The 15,685-nt window shown below is 36.4% G+C and overlaps 3 long non-coding RNA genes across 4 annotated transcripts in view; all 3 read left to right on the top strand.

Annotated features, from left to right (window-relative positions):
* LOC146489084 (uncharacterized) overlaps positions 1 to 765 on the top strand; it is a 31,237-nt gene extending 30,472 nt beyond the window's left edge. The window contains exons 1-2 of one of the 2 annotated variants that reach the window (XR_014863922.1): positions 1 to 133; positions 494 to 765. The exon at positions 1 to 133 is cut by the window's left edge and continues 29 nt beyond it. This is a non-coding gene — a long non-coding RNA (uncharacterized LOC146489084). The remainder of the gene's footprint in view (positions 134 to 493) is intronic. The other variant, XR_014863924.1, reaches the window with a different exon arrangement.
* Positions 766 to 4,581: 3,816 nt separating this feature from the next.
* Positions 4,582 to 5,371, top strand: LOC146489083 (uncharacterized). The gene is made up of 2 exons (XR_014863954.1): positions 4,582 to 4,735; positions 5,090 to 5,371. It is a non-coding gene; the product is annotated as an uncharacterized LOC146489083 (long non-coding RNA).
* A 3,321-nt stretch (positions 5,372 to 8,692) lies between these two features.
* On the top strand, positions 8,693 to 9,470 carry LOC146489082 (uncharacterized). The gene is made up of 2 exons (XR_014863944.1): positions 8,693 to 8,846; positions 9,201 to 9,470. It is a non-coding gene; the product is annotated as an uncharacterized LOC146489082 (long non-coding RNA).
* Positions 9,471 to 15,685: the final 6,215 nt, after the last annotated feature.

Here is a 15,685-nt window from a genome sequence, read left to right as displayed (position 1 = left end):
ACGTCTTACGAAGATGGAGAAGAAGACAGCTGTACTGCTTTTATGCCTAGCATTTGTAGTCTGCTGCGTTCATGAAATGGAAGCAGCGATTTCTAATAGCCCAAAAACCAACGGAAAACGTACAATTACTCGGGTAAAGTTGATTCCTTTATCTTTTTAATTTTCTTTTATTTTACAGCATTTTCTTTTTGTTTTGCTTAGCCCATGATCTAGGGCAAATCGTTCGTGTGAGTTATATTAAGAGAACATAGGGACCTGCGTCGACTCATAAGACCTCTGATCGTCAGAAACAATTCCGGAAAAAGACATGTACAGTTTAATGTTGAAGGACACTTCAACAGTGAAGTCATGAAATTTTGGGGATTTCTGGATTATAGATTTTTGATAAGTCGGCCTTTTTTAGCTTCTATTCTAACAGCAACAAATAAAAGGTTAATACCTATCTAAATTTGCTTTTTGTTTGGTTCTTATAGCGTTGTTTCTTGACTTTTAGTATTTAAAGGACCGCCAAAGGACTGTCAGGAACTTGTGTGCTTCCTTGAAAGACGTTTGTAAGCGAGAAACAGACCAACGGAGGCATTTTACCTATGAGTAGAAACCACCTTACAAACCACCTTCTCTGACGGAAACTGCGACCATGGAACCCTGGCACATTGTTATATCAGAACGATCGTTTTTCGCATCTAAAGATCAAAGGAAATATTGAATGTAACTGAGTAAAGAAAATAGAAACTAACAATCCAATAAAATCATGATAACATGCGATACAATAGTACGTCTTTTTCAGTGTAAGGTATGAGAAAAGAAAGGGACTTTGTTTTTTTTTTACTTTTTGGTCTTAAAATCCCGGGCTGAATGGAAGATTCTTCAAATGCTCTGTCTGTGCACTTTCAACTAACATTTCAGATTGTTCAGTTTAATTTAGAAGAAGAAGCTCGAACAAGAGTATGAGTTGAGTTATTTATTTCGCCACAAACAAATTAATAGATTTATATGTTTTGCGATACTTTAGAATACAAACGGCGAGTCGGGAATCCTGAAAGAAACCACAAGGCTTGATAACAGCTTGGCCTCTTCACATCCCAAGTTACGACGACTTATATACTTTCTATGAGTGATTGTAAGAACATGAAAAAGCATTCTTTTTTAAAGGGGAAGTATTTTGGGGTTTTTGAAATCTTTTGTTAGAAGTGATGAAATAAGACTTTCAATCATCTGCCAAATAATTTTAGAATAACAAGAGGAAATCAACTCAATTCTTGAAAGGAACAACTCTAGCGCATTTTGGAAACAGAAGTGCGAGAACTTGAAAAACATTAGCCTAACATTTTTCAAGTTTCAATCCATACCGGCCTACTCTGTCTCTGACCAGAGGCACTCATCACTGAACAGTTTTATTACACTGGGGTGATAATTTATAACAAACCTGACAATTATTTTGTCAGTGTTTCTGCTGACAGACAAACATTTTTGGGTTTTGAAATGACAGCAAATTTGCGTGATACTTCCCCTTAAAGTTGTCGGCTCCGTATACTCGAAATAACCTACCAAATAAGAAAAAAAATTAATCAAAATCTTAAATGCCTGCTATCAGATGTAGTGTTTCAAGTGTGCGACATCTTCGCTTCTTTTTAGTTCCTTGCAAACCAATTAAACAGTTCCAAGACGGTGTTAAAAGAGAGTTCCATTTACACAACTGTTAGAGAAAAAAAATTAACAAAGCAAGTTGCGCATAAAGCCGAATGGTGCAAAGTCGTCGTTACTTTTGATCTTGTCACAATGGCATCAGATGTCCGCACTTATGGGACTTTTAATAAAAATGGAAAAAATAAAAGTCTGAATCAGTGGCTGTCTACAATGAAAATGACAAATTCACTAAGTTTAAGGGAAAAGCTTTCCTCCTTCTTAAAACCGTTTGGCGCTTTTAGGCAAGTACCATTAACTTCTAGTTAACTCACTTTTAAGTGATAAATGACTGTTTGCGTCTCAATTTGGACCTATAGCTATTCTTGTCTCGTTTAGAAGCTAAGTTGTTATCAGTGATCTTATGGCGCTCAGCGATTAATGACGGAATTACTATAAACTAAATTCGATTTTGAGACCGTAATACGACTTTATATTGACGGCTAGTTGAAAGAAAATATATTCCGTACTGGGCGGAGTTGCAAAGCGACGGAGAATTTTGTTGGAGAGAGTAAACGACATTTTGTTAGAGAGAGTAAACGGATAAAGTACAAATCGTGCGCTGATTGAAAGAGAAATTCTTACTTCAGTTAAACTGTAGCCATGGTAATATCCGTGCGCGAAATTTTTTTCTTGGGGGAGGGGTTATTTAAATTTTTGGCTTTAATTTTTACGTCAAAACAAAGAAAATGCAAACATTTACAGTCCATAAAGCACTTACCATTGATGAAATAGACGAGCTAGTAGGTTTGAACATTTTACCAGCAAATGTTATTAAAAATTTGTTACCGCCGACACAAAAACAACAACATGAAAACAGTGATGAATAAACCTCACAACCAGAAGCAAGAATAAAAAGAGCAACCATGCTAGTACCCAAAACGAAAACAGAGCATTGTTATCCTAGCTTAGATGCCGTGAAGATTTTAAAAATTTTAAAGAAACCAAGCGGCGAAGAATACTGTAAAAATTACCGAGTTTGCCGTTCGGCGCTACCACAACAAGATCAAATTGACAAACCTGAGCCATGAAAGAGAATGCAGCAGCGCTCTTGGAGCAATCTTTTCTAGAGATAAGAGACATCAGAAAAGAAACAGATCCTTTTGCTTTGAAAATGCCATAGTTTATTGGAATTTAAGCTCATTGTTATTTACCGTGGCCGCTTTCACACTCAAGAAAGTCTTTTCAGTAAATTTCTCTTCATCGAATTTATAATCACTCTTTTTCGCTTACCTTCAAGAAAAAAGTTGTATCCGCTGTACCATGGTACATGTTCACCACAAAAAATATATTATAAGTGGTCCTTGAACAGTGTCAGAAGCTTTGTAAACTCAAATGAAAAGAAATAAACAACACCATCCAACATCGCAATTCATTCAGTCCCAAAGCTAGTCTAAAGCTATCTACAGGAAGATAGCAATACTGACTGTGTTCTTAGCAATCACAGCCTGTATTGTGTCTGAAATAAATGCCTGGGTGAGAAATAATAACAGATTCAATGGAAAACGATCCGCAAGATTGGCACAGTTGATTATTTTTATCTTTGTTGTCTATTGGCTTTTCCTTTAGCTAGTTATTTTTGAAGTGTTTTCATTTGTACAGCGACAAATGTAAAAAGCAAGCTTTCTGTTTCGCTTGCGCCTTACGGAGATAGAGACCAAGACAAACATATTGCTTTTATACTTAGTTCTTGAATTCTGGTAATTATCCACGATATCGAAGCCGTGTATCCTAATAATAATAAGATATTTGGTTAAAGTTTATTCCTATTATCTTTTACCATGCCTTCCAGTGTCTTTCTTAAGCTTTGCCCGTCATCTGGCGTGATCTGTTAATGGACGTTTTCTGGAGAGAACATCGGGACCTGCATTGTTTCATAAGATCAATGATCGCCAGAAACAATTCCGAAGAAAGACAATTTAATGCTTACGGACTTTTGGTCAGCGAATTATTGAGATGGTTGGCGCTTGTGGATCATATCATCTATTCTAATAAGCTCTAATACTTATCTAAAGTTGTTTTTATAGTTCTTGTTGGTTGTTTGTTTGTTCACACTGTTTTTAATATTTTAGTTGTTGTTGTTGTTTTTAATTAACTAATAATATACATAAAAAATTCTCAATTCCGTTTGAATAAGAGAAATGGAGTTTTCAGGAAACACGATGAAGAAAAAAAGATAATTCAGTTCAAATTACAGCGATTTCCGAAGTTAGCACGAAGAAACTTCAAAACATGCCGACGGTCATCCTAAGTATTGCGAAGATCGCTGTAGTTCACCCGATGCCTTTCGAAGGTGGCCAAATATCATTTAAGAATTCCGATGATTTCCAAAGATTACCCAAAGACTTCCAATGATTGCCAAAGATAACCAATATCTCCCAAAAATTTCTCGACGAATTCCGAAGATTGTTGAAGATCAGTAGAATATTTCCGACACAATTGGAACGTGTGCCAACTATTTATGCTTCTGCATAATTATTTTAGACTATCTCGTATTGTTTTTCATGAATATTATTAATATGTAATCACATGAAAATTTACTCAGTGCTTAATAACTCCAAATTTTAGGACCTCTATGTAAACCACTCTTAGTGATGGAGCTTCTTAATAAAAGATTGTTATTATTATTATTATTAATTGCACTCGAAACCACGTGATTACATTATAAAGAGGACCGCAAAGTAGTGTGAGGAGCTTGTGTTCTTACAATGAAGTATTCAACTTTAAAAGAGGGTCCTTTAAGAAAATGGAATAACTTTATCTATCAATAAGTGTTTTCTTTGTTAATGCACTGTCCTTAATGCAAACTACATGACAAACATTACAGTGAATTATGGGTAGATTAAACATGTATTTAAATTTGGGTGATCGCGATGAGTTTATTCCTAAAGTGTAAAAACCAAACTTACAATTTCGCTTACGTCTTAAGAAGATGGAGAAGAAGACAGCTGTACTGCTTTTATGCCTAGCATTTGTAGTCTGCCTCGTTCATGAAATGGAAGCAGCGTATTCTAATAACTCAAAAAACAACGGAAAACGTACAATTACTCGGGTAAAGTTGATTCCTTTATCTTTTTAATTTTATTTTTTTTTTACAGCATTTTTTTGCTTGCCCATGATCTAGGGCAAATCGTTCGTGCGAGTTATATTGAGAGAACATAGGGACCTGCCTCGACTCATAAGACCTCTGTTCGTCAGAAAAAATTCCAGAGAAAGATATGTACAGTTTAATGTTGAAGGACACTACAACAATGAGGTCATGAAATTTGGGAAGTTTTTGGATTATAAATTTCAGATAAGTCGACCTTTTTTAGCTTCTATTCTAACAATAACAAATAAAAAGTTAATACATACCTAGAGTTGCTTTTTGTATGGTTCTTATAGCGTTGTTTTTTTTTACTTTTAGTATTTAAAGGACCGCCAAAGGACTGTGAGGAACTTGTGTGCTTCCTTAAAAGACGCTTGTAAGCGAGAAACAGACCAATGGAGGCATTTTACCAATGAGTAGAAACCACCTTACAAACAATCTTCTCTGACGGAAACTCCGACTATGGATCGGAACCCTGGAACATTGTTATATCAGAACGATCGTTTTTCGCATCTAAAGTTAAAAGGAAATATTGAAGTTAACTGAGTAAAGAAAATAGAAACTAACAATCCAATAAAATCATGATAACATGCGATACAATAGTATGTCTTTTTTCAGTGTAAAGTATGAGAAAAGGAAGGGAGTATGTTTTTCTACTCTTTGGTCTTAAAATCCCGGGCTGAATGGAAGATTCTTCAAATGCTCTGGCTGTGCACTTTTAACTAACATTTCAAATTATTCGGTTTAATTTAGAAGAACAAGTTCGAACAAGAGTATGAGTTGAGTTATTTATTTCGCCACAAACCAAACAAATTAATAGATTTATATGTTTTGCGATACTTTAGAATACAAACGGCGAGTCGGGAAACCTGAAACAAACCACAAGGCTTGATAACAGCTTGGCCTCTTCACATCCCAAGTTACGACGACTAATATACTTTGTGTGAGTGATTGTGAGAACATGAAAAAGCATTCTTTTTTAAACGAGAAGTATCATTGGGTTTTTGAAATCTTTTGTTAAAAGTGATGAAATAAGACCTTCAATCATCTGCCAAATAATTTTAGAATAACAAGAAGAAATCAACTCAATTCTTGAAAGGAACAACTCGTGATCTGTTCTAGCGCATTTTCGAGACAGAAGTGCGAGAACTTGAAAAACATTAGTCTAACATTTTTCAAGTTTCAATCCATACCGGCCTACTCTGTCTCTGACCAGAGGCACTCATCAACAGTTTTATTGCACTGGGGTGATAATTTATAACAAACCTGACAATTATTTTGTCAGTGTTTCTGCTGACAGACAAACATTTTTGGGTTTTGAAATGACAGCAAATTTGCGTGATACTTCCCCTTAAAGCTGTCGGCTCCGTATACTCGAAATAATCTACCAAATAAAAATAAAAAGTAATCAAAATCTTAAATGCCTGCTATCAGATGTAGTGTTTCAAGTGTACGACATCTTCGCTTCTTTTCAGTTCCTTGCAAACCAATTAAACAGTTTCAAGACGGTGTTAAAAGAGAGTTCCATTTACACAACCGTTAGAGAAAAAAAATTAACAAAGCAAGTTGCGCATAAAGCCGAATGGTGCAAAGTCGTCGTTACTTTTGATCTTGTCACAATGGCATCAGATGTCCGCACTTATGGGACTTTTAATAAAAATGGAAAAAATAAAAGTCTGAATCAGTGGCTGTCTACAATGAAAATGACAAATTCACTAAGTTTAAGGGAAAAGCTTTCCTCCTTCTTAAAACCGTTTGGCGCTTTTGGGCAAGTACCATTGACTTCTCGTTAACTAACTTTTAAGTGAAAATGACTGGTTGCGTCTCAGTTTGGACCCATAGCAGTCTGCTCTTTGTCTCGTTTAGAAGCTAAGTTGTTATCAGTGATCTTATGGCGTTCAGCAATTAATGGGTGGACGGAATTACTATAAACTAAATTCGATTTTGAGACGGCAATACGACTTCATATTGGCGGCTTGTTGAGAGAAAATATATTCCGTATTGGGCCGAGTTGCGAAGCGACGGAGAATTTTGTTGGAGAGAGTAAACGACATTTTGTTGGAGAGAGTAAACGGATAAAGTACAAATCGTGCGCTGATTGAAAGAGAAATTCTTACTTCAGTTAAACTGTAGCCATGGTAATATCCGTGCGTGAAATTTTTTTCTTGTTGCCGGTTATTTGAATTTTTGGCTTTAATTTTTACGTCAAAACAAAGAAAATGCAAAAAATTTACAGTCCATAAAGCACTTACCATTGATGAAATAGACGAGCTAGTAGGTTTGAACATTTTACCAGCAAATGTTATTAAAAATTTGTTACCGCCGACACAAAAACAGCAACATGAAAACAGTGATGAATAAACCTCACAACCAGAAGCAAGAATAAAAAGAGCAACCATACTAGTACCCAAAACGAAAACAGAGCATTGTTATCCTAGCTTAGATGCCGTGAAGATTTTAGAAATTTGAAAGAAACCAAGCGGCGAAGAATACTGTAAAAATTACCGAGTCTGTCGTTCGGCGCTACGACAACAAGATCAAATTGACAAACTTCAGCCATGAAAGAGAATGCAGCAGCGCTCTTGGAGCAATTTTTTCTAAAGATAAGAGACATCAGAAAAGAAACAGATCCTTTTGCTTTGAAAATGCCATATATTATTGGAATTTAAGCTCATTGTTATTTACCGAGGCCGCTTTCACACTCAAGAAAGTCTTTTCAGTAAATTTTTCTTCATCGAATTTATAATCAATTTTTTTTCGCTTACCTTCAAGAAAAAAGTTGTATCCGCTGTTCACCACAAAAAATATATTATAAGTGGTCCTTGAACAGTGTCAGAAGCTTTGTAAACTCAAATGAAAAGAAATAAACAACACCATCCAACGTCGCAATTCATTCAGTCCCAAAGCTAGTCTAAAGCTATCTACAGGAAGACAGCAATACTGACTGTGTTCTTAGCAATCACAGCCTGTATTGTGTCTGAAATAGATGCCTGGGTGAGAAATAATAACAGATTCAATGGAAAACGATCTGCAAGATTGGTACAGTTGATTTTTTTTATCTTTGTTGTCTATTGGCTTTTCCTTTAGCTAGTTATTTTTGAAGTGTTTTCATTTGAACAGCGATAAATGTAAAAAGCAAGCTTTCTGTTTCGCTTGCGTCTTACGGAGATAGAGACCAAGACAAACATATTCCTTTTATACCTAGTTCTTGAATTCTGGTAATTATCCACGAAATCGAAGCCGTGTATCCTAATAATAATAGGATATTTGGTTAAAGTTTATTCCTATTATCTTTTCCCATGCCTTCCAGTGTACTTCTTAAACTTTGCCCGTGATCTGGCGCGATCTGTTGATGAAAGTTTTATTGAGAGAACATCGGGACCTGCATTGTTTCATAAGATCAATCGGATCCGGAGAAAGACAATTTAATGCTGACAGACTCTTGGTCACCGAATTTTTAAGATGGTTGGCGCTTGTGGATCATATCATCTATTCTAATAAGCTCTAATACTTATCTAAAGTTGTTTTTATAGTTATAGATTAATATGTAATCACATGAAAATTTACTCAGTGCTTATTAACTTCAAATTTTAGGACCTCTATGTAAACCACTCTTAGTGATGTAGCTTCCTAATAAATGATTGTTATTATTATTATTAATTGCACTCGAAACCACGTGAATACATTATAAAGAGGACCGCAAAGTAGTGTGAGGAGCTTGTGTTCTTACAATGAAGCATTCAACTTTAAAAGAGGGTCCTTTAAGAAAATGGAATAACTTTATCTATCAATAAGTGTTTTCTTTGTTAATGCACTGTCCTTAATGCAAACAACATGACAAACATTACAGTGAATTATGGGTAGATTAAACATGTATTTAAATTTGGGTGATCGCGATGAGTCTATTCCTAAAGCGTAAAAACCAAACTTACAATTTCGCTTACGTCTTAAGAAGATGGAGAAGAAGACAGCTGTACTGCTTTTATGCCTAGCATTTGTAGTCTGCTTCGTTCATGAAATGAAAGCGGCGTATTCTAATAACTCAAAAAACAACGGAAAACGTACAATTACTCGGGTAAAGTTGATTCCTTTATCTTTTTAATTTTATTTTTTTTTTACAGCATTTTTTTGCTTAGCCCATGATCTAGGGCAAATCGTTCGTGCGAGTTATATTGAGAGAACATAGGGACCTGCCTCGACTCATAAGACCTCTGTTCGTCAGAAACAATTCCAGAGAAAGATATGTACAGTTTAATGTTGAAGGACACTACAACAATGAGGTCATGAAATTTGGGAAGTTTTTGGATTATAAATTTCAGATAAGTCGACCTTTTTTAGCTTCTATTCTAACAATAACAAATAAAAAGTTAATACATACCTAGAGTTGCTTTTTGTATGGTTCTTATAGCGTTTTTTTTTTTACTTTTAGTATTTAAAGGACCGCCAAAGGACTGTGAGGAACTTGTGTGCTTCCTTGAAAGACGCTTGTAAGCGAGAAACAGACCAATGGAGGCATTTTACCAATGAGTAAAAACCACCTTACAAACAATCTTCTCTGACGGAAACTGCGACTATGGAACCCTGGAACATTCTTATATCAGAACGATCGTTTTTCGCATCTAAAGTTAAAAGGAAATATTGAATTTAACTGAGTAAAGAAAATAGAAACTAACAATCCAATAAAATCATGATAACATGCGATACAATAGTACGTCTTTTTTCAGTGTAAAGTATGAGAAAAGGAAGGGAGTATGTTTTTCTACTCTTTGGTCTTAAAATCCCGGGCTGAATGGAAGATTCTTCAAATGCTCTGGCTGTGCACTTTTAACTAACATTTCAAATTATTCGGTTTAATTTAGAAGAACAAGTTCGAACAAGAGTATGAGTTGAGTTATTTATTTCGCCACAAACCAAACAAATTAATAGATTTATATGTTTTGCGATACTTTAGAATACAAACGGCGAGTCGGGAAACCTGAAACAAACCACAAGGCTTGTTAACAGCTTGGCCTCTTCACATCCCAAGTTACGACGACTTATATACTTTGTGTGAGTGATTGTGAGAACATGAAAAAGCATTCTTTTTTAAACGAGAAGTATCATTGGGTTTTTGAAATCTTTTGTTAAAAGTGATGAAATAAGACCTTCAATCATCTGCCAAATAATTTTAGAATAACGAGAGGAAATCAACTCAACTCTTGAAAGGAACAACTCGTGATCTGTTCTAGCGCATTTTGGAAACAAAAATGCGAGAACTTGAAAAACCTTAGCCTAACATTTTTCAAGTTTCAATCCATACCGGCCTACTCTGTCTCTGACCAGAGGCACTCATCAACAGTTTTATTGTACTGGGGTGATAATTTATAACAAACCTGACAATTATTTTGTCAGTGTTTCTGCTGACAGACAAACATTTTTGGGTTTTGAAATGACAGCAAATTTGCGTGATACTTCCCCTTAAAGCTGTCGGCTCCGTATACTTGAAATAACCTACCAAATAAAAATAAAAAGTAATCAAAATCTTAAATGCCTGCTATCAGATGTAGTGTTTCAAGTGTACGACATCTTCGCTTCTTTTTAGTTCCTTGCAAACCAATTAAACAGTTCCAAGACGGTGTTAAAAGAGAGTTCCATTTACACAACCGTTAGAGAAAAAAAATTAGCAAAGCAAGTTGCGCGTAAAGGTGGTGCAAAGTCGTCGTTACTTTTGATGTTGTGAGAATGGCATCAGATGTCCGCACTTATGGGACTTTCGATAAAAATGGAAAAAATAAAAGTCTGAATTAGCAGCTGTCTACAATAAGAATGACATATTCTACAAGTTTAAGAGAAAAGTTTTCCACTTTCTTAAAACCGTTTGACGCATTTAGGCAAATACCATTAACTTCTCGTTAACTCACTTTTAAGTGAAAATGACCGTTTGCGTCTCAGTTTGGACCTATAGCTATTCGTTGTCTCGTTTAGAAGCTAAGTTGTTATCAGTGATCTTATGACGCTCAGCGATTAATGGGTGGACGGAATTACTGTCTCCCATGTGTCGATCATTTTTTACATGTACGGTAGAACACCGCGAACTCGAACTTTGAAGGGAAACAAAAAAATAGCTCGAACTTCGAAAGGAAACAAAAATAGTTCCAGTTGGCGGGGTGGGCGAAAAAATTGAATTATCCTATAAAAACTAATAAAATATCGTCGTTTTATCATTCTTAACTTTTAAAATCACGAGTCACCTGTGTGCAATTAGTCTGTTTTGTAACAGCATTTTTATCAGAACGTTTAGTTTGGGAATTTTACCCACAATTTTAAGAACATATCAAGGACAAACAAAGACTGAGATCTTGTTAAGGACATTTCCATACATTGAAATCACTTTAATAATAAGATTTCGACACGTCAACCTGCTATGTTCTGACATTTTTGAGGTTTAACGAACGACGTTTCTACAATGAAGTTCGATTTTAGGGGGTAGCGGATATTAAAGACTGAAAAAAGCATGGGGTCTGTCATCAAATCCAGGGGAAATCGGGTTTTGATCGAGTTAGCGAGGAGACTGATTCCGCCTTTCCCACCTCTATATATCCAATGTTGTTACAGCTAAGGCAATTACACTTGGAGGATAAATAGGACCTGTAAAGATGTTTCCTCTGAAGTTCGCAACGTGGCAGTTACGTTATGGTTGTCAAGCAGCGGCCATCTTGGACTTCTGGATTTTCCCTTAAACTTCAATTTAAAAAAAACGCCAAAATAGATTGAAAACTAGCCTAAACCAATCCTAGAACACTAAATGAGCTAAAACATAAAAGTTACTATACGAAAGGTGAATTTCCTTCTTTTAAAGCAGGAATTTTCCATTTTCTGAAAAATTTTTTGCACCAAATTCAATGAACACTAACCCATAAAACACTCAGCACAAGCACTCAGTCTTCGTCTATGCTAAAAATTGATGCAATTCGATTACAAACTATGTATTAAGTACTTCTCGTTTGATTCTCCAGTGACCATGAATAAGGCGATGCAGATGGATAATATATATATTTAGCCAAGCCTAAAAGCGGAGCTCCACAATAGAAGACTGCTTATTGTATGAACGTAATAACCTTATGAGTTCCTAATCAATTCTGCAGTTATATAGTATATTTTAATGCATATGCAAGCTAACTGTTCATCAACAATAACAATGTAAAACAGAGGGCAAAATCACTGAATGCAGTTTTTCGTAATTTTCCTTTCACCGAGGGTCGAGTAGCCTCCCACGCAGTCGTTTTTAGGGGACTCGTATTACCTCCTCCCCACAAACGCCTGCTTATCCAAGCGCCACATTCCTTTCCCATTGTTTTACTCCCCAAGCACCCTAGCCAATAACCATCGAGGCATTGTTTAATGACATCAAATCAAATTACTGGTTACAATGGTCGCTTCCGTTTCCCGCGAGCTTGTGAGCTTGAGGTGTCTACAGTCTCTGTTTATAATACAGTCTTGAGGGATGCGGGAGTTAAGTTGGAATATATATATTTTTTTCATTTCTGGAATGGCTGCTCATGGCTGAAACACCAAAACAAATATCGAATGTGAATACAAGCGCTTCTTGTGCGACGTTTTGACACTGCTGGGAGAGTCAAAATCTTCGGGAAAGTGTAATCGATCTTACCCGCCTGATCGAGTTGACAATCGGCGAAGATATCGCCTCTTACGTGTGCGGAAACTCTGGAGCAGATTTGTTTGTTTGTACGAAGTGCTACGACAGACTAACTCGATTCGAGAAAGCAAAGAAGAATGTAGAAGGTATCAAGGGGAGATCTGCAGTATTTATCAGTCCATTAAAGACTATTTTATAAAAACGGAAAGTTAAGCGACAAGTAAATAAAGAGCCGATCAACTTGTGGTCCTTGTGGAAAATGTCGCACATGCCCCCGAACAAATTGCAACAACAAAGCGAGTTTCAACTGCAAAATCTTTTAAAGTTTACCGACATATCGGGTAATATTTCGGTTTCCTCCACACCGACAAGGTCGACAAGATTGAAGACAAAGCTTGATAAATATTGAAGCGACTTTGCGTAGCCAGTCGGCAAATTGACAAAAATATCGCTATTTCCCGTCACGTAGTTTTTTATTGCAGTCAGTTGATAGGCATTTACACGAGAAATTTTGAACGTACGGCACAAGGTGCTAAAAGCTCACGTAAGCTCGGTCAAGTCTGATGTTTTTCACTGTTCCCGCGAGAGGCGTTCTGAGGTCAAGGTCAACCTTCCAGATTTTAGAAAGTTCACTGTGATTGGCTTAGCGGCGGAAAGGAATGTGGCGCTTGGGTAAGCAGGCGTTTGTGGGGAGGAGGTAATACGATTCCCCTAAAAACGACTGCGTGGGAGGCTAAGGGTCGAGCGGCGAAAATACTCGCTCCAGATTGGCTGAGCACGACAGTTTTACATTTTGTTGGTTTCTGCATTATGTGTCCAAAAAAACACAAATTCTTAGAGGTTCTTTCGAAGTTCGACTCTTTAAGCCGGGTTCTTTGTACCAAAAATACATGAAAATCAAGTGCTGTAGCTAGGAAGGAAATTCCTAAAGGTTAATTTTGGTGTCTCTAACAAGAAACAGCAAAAGATTATTTGTATCAAAAGCTAAAGACTTGGATCGGATTGATTTTATTTTGTTTTGTTGAGAAATTGAAATCAGTCATGGCGTCCAAGTGCTTTTAACAAACGATAACTGAGCATGAAAGTGTCCTTTTGATGGGAGGAAGGAGCAGGAAGAAATTACTCCGCAAGTTCCTTCTTTGGATCCATCGTTTGCTATTTTTATCGATCTATGTTCGTGTGATTTCCAAGCGGTAGGAAGCTTCACAGCGCAGGTGAACAATTAATTGATGTCTAACATTTGATTTGTCGTTGTTAGTTTGCTCCTGAATTAAACTTGTATTCTCTCTTAATGACATGTGTATAACGGGAACTGTTCTCGTCGGTTTTGTTTGTTTTGTACGCTACGAAAAAATTAAATAATTTGTTGGTTTGCCTGCACCTTCGATGAGTGTTTTACTGACTGTTTTACGAAGTTCCTTGATAGTTTTAGGAACAATTTGCCCTCTTTGTTATAAAAACGGAATTTAAATGGACACAAAATAATATTTTCTTTTCAGTTTATGAACAGCCAACGCGCTCTACCGGCACTCTCACTGTCTAGTAAATTTTGCTTATCAAGAAGGTCGTACGCTATAAACCTCAGAGAAAATGGATACACTAACCAAAAAACACACTTCAAATATATCTTTGAGTAATAAATGAAAAAAAGCACTGTGATAATTCATAGCAATAAGTACAGAAATAAACTAAACAATGATCTTTGAAAAATTCACAAAAAACAAGCGAATGAATGTTTTGCGTAAACTTTGTTTTGATGAAAATGAAATCACACTTTAATTTTACATTCGCTTTTAACGTTCTTTGAAAAGACTTTCAGTGAAAATTACTCACACATCTTAATCTGTGCGGTTATATCCTACTGTTTTAAGTACTTTTGTTCGTTCTCTGTCAAGATTGTCAGAAATAAATGCTAAAATTAGAAATATATGCGAGAAAAACTTGTCAGTAGTTTATGTCAACGATACAATGTTGGGAGACGTTTGTTTGACTGACTATTTTAGCTCAGAATCAAATTTTTTTAAATGAAGCAAAATGGGATGAGATTAGTAAATAACACTCCAAGGGAAATAACGAACATGGACGGAGAAATGAGCTCAAAAGATTGCTCTGAGGTTAAACAAGTTGCAGTGTCAACACTACAAGAAAAAAATATCTTGCAAAAACAGCAAAGTTTTGTCAACAATTTCGCATGAATATACTCGCCTCTTTGGAGAATAACCAATCCTTTTATTCGATCGCTGATTTTTTCGTTCGTTTACAACGTTAAGTTTCACTTCAAGAGGAAAATCCATCGCATCTTAATTTCATTTCATCGCGCCGGATTAGAGCAAAATAATTTCTCTTCAAGATTCGGCCGCTGTTTATGAAGTGCCGCCTCTAAAAGCTGCTAAAAGAGTCGATTTGTTTCTTCCGCCTCGATCCGCCTTGCTCTTTCTCCCGCTTTTTGACGGCAAAATTGGACGAGATCAGAAAATAAAACTCCAAGGGAAATAATCAACATGGACCGAAAAAATGAGCTCTAAATACTGTTCTGAAGTTAGCAGTATTAGCTTAAGCTTAAGTTAAACGGCGTGTCAAAACTGCAAGAAAACAATATCTTGCAAACCAGCAAACTAGCAAAGTTTTGTCAACAAAATTGCATGAATGTACTCGCCTCTTCTTAGAATAACCAGTTCCTTTATTCCATTGCTGATTTTTCCGTTCGTTTTACAACGTTAAGTGAGCGAAACGTTTCACTTCAAGAGGAAAAATCCAACGTTTCGTCGTCCTGGATCGGAGTAAAATGATTTCACTTCCAGATTCTGATGATGTGCCAGTCGATTTGTTTCTTCCGCCGCTAGTTGCCTTGCTCTTTCTCCTGCTGTTGGTCACAAATTGACTTTGTATCTTGTCGTCTTCAAAATTATTTTTTTGTTTTGTTTTTTTTTCTCAAACGCAGTTGGCGATGCAACTTCCCGCCAAACAAACGCGGCCGGCAGCGGAGTTAGCCATGCATTTTCCCGCCGAAAAACAACCCGGGTTATAGCACATACGCTCATCTATGTAAGCCAATGGGAAATGAGACACTCAAACCCTGTGCCGCAACACGGGGTTTTTTCGGCACCCTATCCTGTTCTTTCTCTCTTTGTTCGTCACTCATGTTTCGCCTGTTTGCTACCGCTCTCAATCGCTCTCTTTGACGTCGAACTTCACTTTTTCGTCGCCTGTTTTCTCGATCTCTTCTTATCTCCCTTTCTTTGCTTTACATGTTTGTAGACTTATTCATAAATTGAGGT

Source organism: Pavona decussata, unplaced genomic scaffold, assembly GCF_977016875.1.
Source record: "Pavona decussata unplaced genomic scaffold, jaPavDecu1.1 SCAFFOLD_6, whole genome shotgun sequence".
Lineage (NCBI taxonomy): Eukaryota > Metazoa > Cnidaria > Anthozoa > Scleractinia > Agariciidae > Pavona > Pavona decussata.
Note: the sequence above shows the minus strand (reverse complement) of the source record. Positions and strands in the feature narration are given on the sequence as shown.